The following is a 13,329-nucleotide window of genomic DNA, read 5'->3' as shown; positions in this document are numbered from 1 at the left end:
GGTTGTTGGACTTAGAGCTTCCAAATTTGGCTGGCAATTAGTTATTTCTAAGATAGCAATATTAAGAAATCTTGTTTCAAAAATTAAATTAAAATTTTAATAAAAAATTAACAAAATTCCAGCATTTTCTTTATAACTTCGAAATATATCACTGACCAAAAACATTTTAAATTTTTAAAAAATTAGATTTTCAGTTATCTTTTTTTTTTTTTTTTTTTAATTCCATTCAATATTTTTCTTCTTTGATCTTAGTATTTTTCAAAATACTTTTAAACAGATTTTTCAAAAATATTTTTCATTGGTTTAGTAAACTATTCTTCTACATGAGCACATTGCAGTGATATTCAATACAATTTTATGCGCATATTATTGTCATTTTAATTTTTTAAAGATAATATAAAACTAAACAATTAAAATCTACAATCTTGGCTTTCTATAATATTTTGGATGAAGATTCAAATCTACTTTATTATTTTCATTTCTATTATTTATTTTTTATTTATTTTATTTCATTTATTTTAGGTTAACATAAAATTAGAAATTAGGTATAACTGGAGCATCATTTTTTCCCCTAATAAAATACAGTTGATTTTTTTATTTGACCAGCTTTTTATGGCTTTTTCTATCATTTAATAAAAAGCAATTTTAAAAATTAACTTTCTATTAGTTTTAATATATTTACTTCTTAGCTCAATCATTAAATAAGTCTTCTATCAACTGCAAGATAATTCTTTTCGAAGGTTATGTTAATTATTTATATATTATAGTTTGCTTAAACAGTAATTCTCATAAAAAACTAAGAATTAAAGAAGAATTAAACTAAAATTAAGTATTAAAAAAATAATTCTCAAAAAAATTCTCATAAACAGTATTTTTTATAATTTACAACTATATATAACTTGTTATTTTTTTTGCAATTCATACATTAATTTAACAAAAATTAAATTTATTTCAAATACTTTAATTGACATAATTAAAGTAATACTAAATGTATGATGCACAGACCAGCTGGTCACCTAAAGCAGCTGGTACATCCCTACTTATTTCGATTTCGTTTCCAAAGTATACATCTAACAATAATAATCCTTATAATGTAAATGTGTTTTCAATGTGAAACAAAACAGTCTACTTATATCATTGGGTCTACTTATACCATTACTTATATCATTTATTAAATAGTTAGCTAACATTAGAACTCATGTTTCTTCTTCGGCTCTAGCCATGTCATACATGGAATACCTGTTTAGTTATGCACCGATTCCTCTTAAAATCCAAAATTAATTTATTGACTGATTCTCTATTTAGCATTTATGTTCAGCTACCGGGTATGCGCCTATATTGTTATATTAATGTTAAATGTGTAGCATGGACCTTTAATTGTTCTATAAATTTTTACATATCTTTTCTAATCAACTACTATTCTTTGAATAATCTACATTTATTCTCTGAAAATGTTATGAACTTGTTTGTAGATTATTTGATGAAAATAAGCTGGAATGTATAAACCCCTTCAAACCCATTATGGGATTTATGATATTTGTTTTTATCAAGTAAATTCTTCCAATCAGACTTCAAATCTTAAGAAATAAAAAATTCAATTAAATTTGCATCAAAAACTATTGTTATGACTTTTTCAAACGCTATCAATAGAAGGATATTGGAAAACCCATCAGGAAAAATGATAGAATAAAAAAACCATGAAGGAGCCCGAAGTGGAGCAGTTCTCTTAGTTTTCGGAAAGAGGATATCCTACAATGGCAAATTTTCAGGCACTGTGTTTTAATTTTGTTCAATTAAATCCTATTACTCCTTCCAATGATTAATACATTAATCTTATCCGGTATCAATGACATCATGTAATTGATCTTGACCACTTGTTATCTGCTAGGAGAGAACAGATTAAGGAAAAAAATGTCTTTGACGGCAGATCAAAAAGATCCTTATATTTTCTATAGACTGCTTATATTCTCTTTTCAAATTTATCACACAAATTATACAAAAAATAAATATTAAGGTGATTCGAACCTTTAATTCGAAATATCGTAGTATAATAGTATTTTAGGTTTCATTTTAATCTATCTTTATATTATTCTTTTCCCTTAATTACAACAGCAATAAAGTAAATAAAAATGGTGTTTAATATCGACAATATCAAACACATTCTTGAGTATAAGACCAAGAATTAAGCAGGATCGGTCTTTAGTCGATTGCATCCAATTGGGCGACGTTCATAAAGTCTCTTTCTTATTTCCTGCATACAGGGTTAATTTTTCTTCCGCCTTGCCATGGACCTTAACAAACATAAAAGAATCCTAGTAGTCTTTTTACGAAGGGTATTGTATGTTCATAACATAAAATTTACAGCTAGTTTGTCTATTTAGTAGGGGAAAAAGGGGGGGGGGGCACAAGAAGGGTATTGGGACCAGACATTTCCGTACGAGTCAAACGTACAATAAATCATTCTTAGCTCATTGAAAAAAGGGGCTAGGGAGTGATTAGTCTTTGCTAAAAACACATAAGCCTGCTGGCAAGAATGTTTAGTGAGAAAAAGTATTGGTATTTTAACTAAATTTTGATACTTAAACATAAGGAAAAAGCTTCTGACTGTCTGTACATGTGCTGACTTTACAAACCAGCCTTTTTGACATGTATCAATCAAATTTGGCAAATATTTAGTTTGGTGGGTAAAAATGTGCTTTTCAGAGTGATTAAAAATTTTTTTAATTAATTAACAATTCAGCGAAATATTGGTCTTTATTCAGGATAACCTTTTAAAAGTTTACAGTAGAAAAATAGTTTTTATAGCATTATAAAATTTATATATATATATATATATCCTTTTAATGATACCAAATTTGTTTATCATACAATTTTTCTTACAATATTTAATAAATTTTTTGAAATATATTTTAAACGTATTTTGCAACAATATATATTTTACTGTTGAAAAAAAAAGCTCAAAGCCGTTTTCAATGTTACTACTAATTTTGTATCAGCTTTTTTTTTTTTTTTTTTTTCCCATCATTGTTACCAGTTTTTTGTCTATCATTATTTCTATCTTTTTTTAGAATTTACAATTTAGAAGAATTCGGAAAGTTAAAACTCTTCAGCAACGAAAATTAACTTCTTGTCCACTTAGCATGCTATTTACTAATGGATCTGTGGCGAAACTTTTCATGAGCAGAAAATAAAAATTTCAAGGCATTTCTTCTTTAAAAAATAATTAGCATTTTATGCATTGATTTCTGGTTCATTATAAAAGTGGTGTTTTCTATAAAATTTGAATAAAGAAATTTTTAAATAAAAGCCTTTTAACTAGGAAATGTGAATTTATGAAATTATTATTCTGATATGATATTATTATTCTGCACTGACTTTATTCAAAAACAAGATATATGTTCTTAATTCGAATTCTCTTGTAATCCTGAAGGGTTATTTTTAAGAATTTTATTTTAACTTTTGTGAGCTCAAATGCTCACAAAAATAAGTATTTTTTTTTAAATTTTTAAAACTTTTTTTCATTATAGTAGTTATGGATATTCTATCAACATTTTTCTTTATTAATCACCATTTTAACAAGACGCATTTATCCATATGTCATTAATTTATGTCATATGTCATAATAAATGTCCATATGTCATTTGGAATAATATAGTTTTTTTCCGAGAAATAATTTGCAGAAGGGGAAAAAATCCCATTCCGACTTCTTTTTTGAATGAAAATATGATAGTTGAATGCTTTGTGAGGAAATTGAAAAATGCATTTGAAAATAAAATAAAATTAAAAAAAAAAAAACCATGAAAATTTTGAATTTCTGGCTTGTGATAACAGATAAGACGCATTTCAAATTTATATATTCATCTACGGATTCTCTTGACAGTTTCAGTTTCTTTAGCATTTGTAGAAAGAAAGTTTTCCAACTTGAAATTAATTACGATCATTAAATCATTAATTATAAAACATACTTACGATCATTAAATCATTAATTATAAAACAAACTTACGATCATTAATTCAGCAAGGACGCTTAAATTGTTGGGCAGTTATATCGATTGGATCTGAAATCAGCTGGATTTCGGATTTATATAAAAAGTTCGCAAAAGGAAATAAAAACAAGAAAAATTGCTCCCTAATAATAAACGACAATAATGATCTATGAATTTTCAATTATTCCTAAAAATTATTTATTAGTCCTAAAAATTATTTATTTCTGACAATGTTCTTGCATTTCAATTTTCTTTTTGTACCAAATAAAGAATTTTCATAAATCTTTGTTAAGTCACTGAAATAAATAGTATAGTGACCTATTTACTTATTACAAATAGTATACAAATTTTTGTCCATTTGTTGGCTAGCTTATGTGCATTCATGAATTAAAAATTAAAGGATATGTTTTAAAGTATATATAAATTTACGAGTATGTTTGGTTTATTAATCCGTGTGAAAAACACGTTTTAATCATTTTCTATTTAGCGTTAATTTCTATTTGTGATTTCCATTCTATTGCTGAGTTATATCTATAGCAACATTTTATTTAATACTAATCACCGACCAACTGGCTAGCCAAAGTTAATGGCCGCTAAAATTTTCAATTAAATACTTTAAGTAACTGGGTCTTAATAGCTTCTTTAGCAAATTATTTATAAGCTTCACATTTTGATAGATAGTCTATAATAAATATTGTATTAGAAGACTTCTATGATTCTATTCATTTTACTATGCATTTACCTTATTTTCTGCCAACGCCACTAACCATCGTGGCTGCACTTTAATATTTTTAGTCTTTTAACAATACAATCTAATTTCTAACCTAGGGCAAAATAAAAATTGGCATTTTTCTTCATATTAAAAATATTTTAAATGTAAATTTTTCAGATTTTTTTTTTTTTTTTTTTTTTTTTTTTTGCAGAATTAGATAATTATATTGCTTACTTTCCTGAGATCAGCTTTGCCAGTCATAATTTTTTTAAAGGACAGAATAATAATTCGCACAGTAAAACGAAAACTGAACATTTTTTCGGAAATTTAATAACAACTTTGGTGTTCATCAAGAATTCTTATGCTTTTGTATAATTATTCTTGATACGCTTAATATTTGCTCAAAATTCTTAAGATTTTTGCTGGAAAATGTGCCTAAAATATTTTTAGAAAATTGATTAAATATGAAAAAAATATTTATACTGCAAAAAATTACAATCATTGAAAAAAAAATTTCTGAATATATAAAAATAACATTTATACTGTAATATTTTCGAAAGTTATCGAGGGGAAAAAACATCAAGAACTTGCTTAATTTTTAATTAATTAAAATTCTAAATGAAATTTTAAAAAATTGCTCCGAAGTGCACATTTTATCCGTCCAACATAGTAAGTGCGTACTAAGTTTGGTAGCTATATGTCTTACGGTTTGATTAATAGAGCGTCAACACCCAGATATACAGACGCGCAAACACATATTCATCTTTATTATTAGTAGAGATCGCTCTACTAATAATGCGCTTTATTATTAGTAGATAATGCATTTCATGTTTGTAAAGATGAAGTTTTGTTATGGAATTTTTATTCACCCTCTCAAGTGACACAGTTCAAAATTGCACTACACGTTTGTATTCTCTATGACTATACATAATTTTGCTAGAAATTAACTTGTCAATTTAGTTAATTTTTAATTTCACATGAGTAGTGTCATCCGGTACTGAATATGAGAAAAAAAAAACAATTTATTTTTAAATTACATAATGCATATAATCTGCACTAATTATAAAGATAAATTTGTGTGTGTTTGTATTGGTACTGTACAGGGAAAATCATTTGATCTATAACAACCAAATTTTGCACATATATTCAGTGCGGAAATTTGAAATTTCTGTGGGATGTTTTGAATTTTCAGTTAATTAAAATTTGTGAAATTTTGGTGTTTTTGCAATAATTTCTGAAAATATTATAGCAGAAAAACAATTTGTATAGCATCTTAAAATTCAAAACATTATCTTTTTAATGATGAAAATTTTTTTGCCATATAATTTTTTTTATTTTTTAAAAAGTTTTTAAGTTTATTTTACAACATTGTATTTTATTACTGAAGAGAAACTGAAACCATTTACATTGTTACTCCTAATACCTCATCTTAGCCTTTTCCCACTGATATGACCAAGATATGAAGGTTTGGTTTATTTTCCCATGTTGAGTTGACTTAAATATGAGGCATGCTTTTAATAATTTTTCTATGTATATTTTGTTATATTATATAAAAAAAAGTTCGCCCTTTTGTGACCAAAACTGAGTGAATTATGACAATTTGAATGTCACTGTTTTATAAAAACGCGGAACTCCATTGACTGCCTCGAAGATACAAAATCAGTGCCCTGAGTTTCTCCAAGATTGATCAATCTAAAATAATTACATTTTTGATTGTCCTAAAATAAGGATATTCAAGGCTTTATAACTCGGTCAGATTTGCCGCAAAGATGGAAACGTTAGATGGTCAAGATTATTTTACTGAATAGGATTCCTAGGTCTGAAGGATCGTATAAAATTTAGACTTCATAATTGTTTACAGAAGTACTTTTTTAATTGAAATAAAATAAAATATTACGTCATTTAAATCTTTTAGAAAGCAAAATTAAAAATAAAATTTTATGACGAGGCCAAAGAAAATATTATTGAATTATATTTTTATTTAATTCATAAAATATGTAAATATTCTGTAATACAAATTAGATATTAATTCTGAACTCATATATTTTTTAAAGACGTGTTTGGTTTTTAAAAAATGTATTTATTGAAGTTTTATCAATTCCGGTTTCAATTTCAAGTTTACATTTTACGGGAGCTCATAGAAAATTAGAGAAAGGCATCGAAGAACGAACAGAATAAGGAAAGGCTTCTATAATAGTATCGGTGATATGTTTATAAAAATTTGAAGCTTAAAAACATTTTGCTTGAGAATTTATTAAGAGAGCAAGTTACATAAAATATTTAATTGAAAAGCAAATGTTAATTCTAGGCAAACCAGCTAGTTGCCAAATGGGAATAGTAACAATAGTTTAAAAAATTTTAAAAAATCAATTAAAATTTTTTTACAAAAGTTATTTTATATAACTGGTAAAAATTGTCTAGAAATAAGTATTATAGAAAATAGTTTCAGATTGGGCCTCGCGTTTTCTAAGACCAACCCCGTAACAAAGGTACTAGAAAGTATTATTATAAAATATTCTTTAAAATATTTTCAAATATTTAATTAAAATATGAAAAAAAATTACACAGAAATAAAATTGATATCACTGAATAATTAATATTTTGAATTTTAAAATGGCATAAGAATGACTTCTATGCAACAATACGCTCCGAAGTTATTGAGACGAAGGGTTAAAACGTCAATAAATTTTTAAAGAAAAAAACCTATTTGCAATTTTAAAAACTTTTCTTAGTGAACATTTATTATTCAAATTACGAACCAACTTTCGGTCGAACGGTCTAGCCTTCAGAAATCTCGAATATGTTTTTGCCTTATAAATGTTCTAACTTAATTCAGAGACAACATCCATTCTATAAATTTAATCATGTTAAAATTTTTGTAAATAATGCAACATCCTTTTCAGAAAAATTAGACATGTCAACCGAATGAAAAATCGAGCCCAATAAAAAAAATAATAAAAGAATAAATAAAAATCGATATTTTAACTTGAATTTATTTTTGCAAACGATTGTCTTTATTTGAGAAGCTACTTTTAAGCGATTTTTTTCTTTGATGAATACAATACCAAACAAGAAAGGGGAAAATATAAAACTCATGCTATAAAAATTTTTTGGTTAAAAATCTTCATCATTAAGCAGATTAATAAAAATAATAAAAATTTTGCTATATGCTGTCTTCCAAATAGCTCTTCTCGGTCCTTTTTAATGAATATTAAATCAACAGAATAACGTTAGAGTAAGATGCTGATACCCGTTCGTAATTTCAGTCTTACTGAAGAATAATATAATTATTAATGTGTTTATCTATATGTTAACATGAGTTACAAGACAGACTGCTTAACATTTAGCAAACGTGATTTAGAGGATAAAAATGTGTACTTTTAGGCAATTTATCAAAATTTACAACTATAATTTTAATTAATCTCTCTCTCTCTATATATATATATTTATACATACTATATATTGAAATAAAACTCATTCGACATGGTTGTATAAAAAATGGTTTTGTCCATTATTGCTATCAAAACATTAACTATATTAAAATGCAGCTCAAAACAGCGAACTCAAAAACTGACTAAAATACACCGATAAAAAAGTATTAAATAAGAAATAAATCGTAATAATAATTCCAATATTCTTTATCAAGTGTTTGTAATATTTATATGCTACAAGGGAAAAATAGATTCAGTTTAATCAACTTTACTTAAAAATCATCCGTTCAAAATGGATATTCACAGACCAATGCGAATGTCAAATACTTAGTTATATCATTTGTGTAAACAAATAACTGTCTGTTTAATTATTCCTTAATTTGGCTTTTTTTAATTCAATAAAAATTTATTCATTTGCCTTTATAAAATGAAGGCATTTGTTTGAAGGAAATTAGATCATGAGTTCACTGAATTTTCCCATCTGCAGGCATGGGTTAAAGTGTAATTATCAAGTTTCGCGTGGGAAAAATGTTGATTATCCCATAAAAAAGAATCATTATCCATCAATCACTCGCATTATAAGAATGAGAAATATGCATTCCCTACAGCTTTTCTAACTGTTTACCAAGTTTTCTCTAAAAGGTAATTAAATTCCGTTAATCCTACAACTTTAGCACATATGATACTAGATAAGAGCGCATCTGCTTACCACCACCCGGTGGTTTTGTTGCCGTAAGCAAATTGGGGTAGCCTTTCAAAAGCAGCAGAGATAGATAAGTATATGGAAGTGGAAAAATCAATTACAGAACTGTCATAAGTATCTATCTTTCTTTTTTTATGCTCATAAAAGCATCGGTTATTGCGCTATCTAAGAAATACTTTTCTGCAAATAAGCTTTCTTTGAGAAACTACATTTAAGCAATTTTATTTTGATGATTAAAATGCTAAAGAAAAAAGAGAAAAATATCAAAATAATGTTTATTAAAATTAATTGATAAAAAAAAAACCTTCGCTTTTAAATAGAATAGTAGATGAATAAAAATTTTACAAGATGCTGTATTCCGGTGGATATCAAATCAAAGAATGACATTAGGTCAATATACAGATATGCAATTGTAATTTCAATCTTACTGAAGAAATATATAGTTGTTCATATATTTATCTATACTTTAACATGAGTTATAAGACAGACTGCCGCTTCCAGAAACTGAAAATCTATCAAACATGCTTTAAAAGATGAAAGCGTGTGCTTTGATGCAATGCATCAAAATTTCCAGTTATAATTTTAACTAAACAAAATGTTGATGTTTTCCTCTTATAATTCCCAAAATATATTATTGTACAAAAATGATACTAACACCATTTTCCAAACTTAATATCAAAATCCTTTTATTGATCTCAATTTCATTATCATACAATTGTCTTTTTAATATAAATAAACTAAAAAAATATTTTAGAATGTATTTCTACGATAATTTTTATTATTGTAATAAAATTCATTTCATTCCCAAGACTATCAAAATTTAACTAATCAATAAAGATGAATTTATTCTTTTGTCATTAATTTAAACTTGTTTTTTCTGTCACTCAACATTACGCGTTTGTTTGTATGCAATATAGTGATTACAAAAAAAAAAAAAAAAAAAAGCAGTATGACAGCAATATTATTTGATAACAATAATCTTTGAAAAAAAAATGGAATATTATGTTTGCAGTAGTAGCTGAAAAATCTACAAAAGAGGTAAACAATTCCTTATGACATCTTGAAACAACACAATTTCTTGTACCCTTCAAGATATTTTATTTGTTCAATAAAAATGCTTAGGTAAATGAACACAGCCATATTCGAAATTTTGTTAAAATACCATTTTATCATTCAGATTTAGTATTTAAAACTTCAAAAAATACATTTGGAAATTATGAAATTTTCTTCTGAAGCATTAACCAAGGTTTCTTTTATTCGCAAAATAATTATCTTTCTTCAAAAGTAAAATTTTCTTTTAGTGCGAGTCGATTAGTGATGGTATTCAGGTATCTAATTTTAAGGATAAATATCCACAATGGTTATTTATTTTTCAATTAATTGTATTCATATAAAAAAAAACTGTATGATCTTATATGCTAATGTTATAAAGAGGCAGAAAAAGTATAAAGATAAAAGAGAGAAAGGGAGGGAAGCATATAATTTTTTTTATTTCATAAAATTTTTAAAAAATTAATAAAAAAACAAAGAATAACACATCATACATTTAACATACTTAATTTAAATTCTTTTTAGTTACAATGAATAATAATGAGGTAGACGATTTTTTAAAAAGTAATTTTAACTAAATAAAAAAGAAAGATTTTTTTTTTTATTATTTAAAATGATATTGGAAACAAAAGTGAAAGATACTGTTTACGGTTTTTTTCCTTCCAATTTTCAGGCTGTGGTTTAAGCATTAATAAGAATCATGTTTTAGAGGTAGAATTTGAATTTTGAGAGGAGTTGTATAGATTATCAGCTTTGATACAATATCTTGAGAATATATTATTCATATATTCCAATTGTAAATGATTGTGCTTTCTCTTTGTTCATTAAGTTTTTTTTTTCCTGTCAAGTTCTCTTTAGAAGTTCCCAATTATATGATACATATCCAAGTTCAACTGCTCTTTCATATGCTAAAAGATTTCTTTTTTCTTCTTTTGTGAATACAATGGCCCAGGAAGTTCTTTCAGTTGCATTTAAAATGTACAAAACTACTTTGATTTTTAAAATACTGGTTTCATACAAACTCCTTCATCAAAACAATGATCAGAACATATTTTGTGATCCTTCTGAAATTATTCATTCTCTGTCCATCCTTTTTTCTGTAATGAATAAAATCTGTCTTCAGTTGATTGCCATCTATTTTCTTTTATTGATCCAATTGATATATGTAAGTTAAACCACTCAGACAGTTTTAATCTACTTGTGTCAGTAGTTTAAAATTTTTACTGAAGGTGAATTGAATCAATATTAAATTATTTTTGGAAATTAGCCTTTCTTTACGTTTTTGTAATGGGGACAATGGAAGTTGATTTAAAGTCTCCAAGTGACTAAAGTCATATTCTCCAAGTTATTAAATTCCTATTGAACAAATGAATTTGCAGATAATTTGATTCAGAGATTATGATTATTTTTATTATTGATTCTAAATTGTAAATAATTTTTTTCAATTTAACATAAACAGTGTTAAAATTCATTATTCCATTGTAATTATTCATTACTTTAAAACAAAAAAGATTATTTTCCAATTTTTTTTCCTAAAATATTTTTTTTCTATATCCTCATAGAAATTGTCTTTTTTAATAATTTAGTCAAAACCTTAATTCTAAAAGATAAAGTAGGTATATAAACTATATAAGTTTTATAGATTTTAAGGATTTTCATCATCTTTTATAATTTTTTTTACACAATATCTCAGAACTATTCATCACTTGGTATTTATCCACTCATTTGAATCAGCTAAAACAATATTAGTATAGCATTTTTTTAGGTGGAGTAAATGTTTATTTTGTTAATGGTTTGGTTAACTAATATACATTTGTATATTACAATAATGAATGCTTGTGAAGCAAATCATTTTTATTTCATGAATTATTATTGAAAATCAAAATGAGAAGAAATAAAGTTTCAAAAAACTAAGAAAAAAAAAATTTCTTGAGAAAATGTAGGTGTTGAATAAAATATGACTTAAATATTATGCAAAAATTAACAAATGATATTTTACAATTTAATTGAAAATTCTATTGACTAATTTAGAATACACTAATATTTTTATATTAAATTAAAAAATAATTTTTATTTTTTGAAATTAAAAATTACATTCCAAATTTTCTTTAAGTTTTAACTTCTGTGCATTATTATAAAAGTAGAAAATTCAACATTTAGAACAAATTTATCCATGATATTAGAATTTTTAACACAAATTTTCTTTTATAATATTATTACACCAATCGTATAATTAGAAATAATTGATTCTATTACTTTTTCAAATTTAGTTTGGCTACTTTCAATCAAAATTCTGATTTTTAGTATTAAAAGAAGAATTAAATTGCTGTATGCATAAATAAATATATTAAGCATTTATGAAAAAAAATTAATAAATTAGAATAAAAAATATATGTATTGAAAAAGTACTTTTTAAAATCATGTAATATTAATCAGCTTATGCATATAATTTTTAATTCAATATAAATCTTATTTTAACAAAAAAAAATTAGTTTTTATTAAATAAAAATATTGAATATTTTGATGATTCATTTGAGGATTTTTGGTTATCATACTTTTTTAACAGAGAATAAGCCATATTTTATCAAAAACTTAGCTAAAATTATATATATATATCTTTACAATGCATATTTTTACAAGTATGAATTATTCAATTTGAAAACAAATTTTAAAGAGTTCATCATGCACATTATCAACATTAAAAAAAAAAAAAAAAAGAATGGACAAAATTGCAAGAAAGAGATTACAGATTTTTATTATTGCAATTTTTAGACCACAAAATATAAATGCTTTATTGCTACTATAAATACTAGCAAATAACAAAATCAAAGCATGCCTGCAGTTATAAAAAATGTTTTAAATGTTCTATAACACTAATTTATTACTTAATTAGGTAAAAAAATATATATATAATTTTTTAAAAGCATCATTTAAAAAAATTTTTAGCTAATTTTTAAAAAAACATTTAGCTTTGTACAGCAACAAACAAACAAAATATGGGCATTAAAATTAATAGTATAAAAAAAACTAAAATACTTTCCAATGAATACAGCCAAATAGCAAGAAATAAAATTAAAACTACATCGAATTTGTATTCCGAATAAAGCATCATTTTTAACTTCCATCAAGAATTTAAATGAAACTTGTAAGTTCATTCCATTACTTTGTGAAAACTTTAAATTTCATTTAACAAACCAATAAAAGATAGAATTTAATTACGAGTTAACATATTAGTTTCTTGCCATTTAATTAATTATAAATAGAAGGCGCCTGTAGAAAATTCAGCTTTCCCAAGTACTCACTGTTCTCAGCAACAGTCAACATTAATTTCTGTTCAAAAGTTAGATTCCTAAAACTTAATTATGAGCAAAAATAAATAAATTATAACACGGTATTATTCTTTTATTAAAAAAGATCGTGCATAAATAAGGTCTGCCTTCATCATATA

The sequence above is a fragment of the Argiope bruennichi genome, chromosome 5 (assembly GCF_947563725.1).
Source record: "Argiope bruennichi chromosome 5, qqArgBrue1.1, whole genome shotgun sequence".
NCBI lineage: Eukaryota > Metazoa > Arthropoda > Arachnida > Araneae > Araneidae > Argiope > Argiope bruennichi.
The sequence above is the reverse complement of the archived record's forward strand: the minus strand, read 5'-3'. Positions refer to the sequence as shown.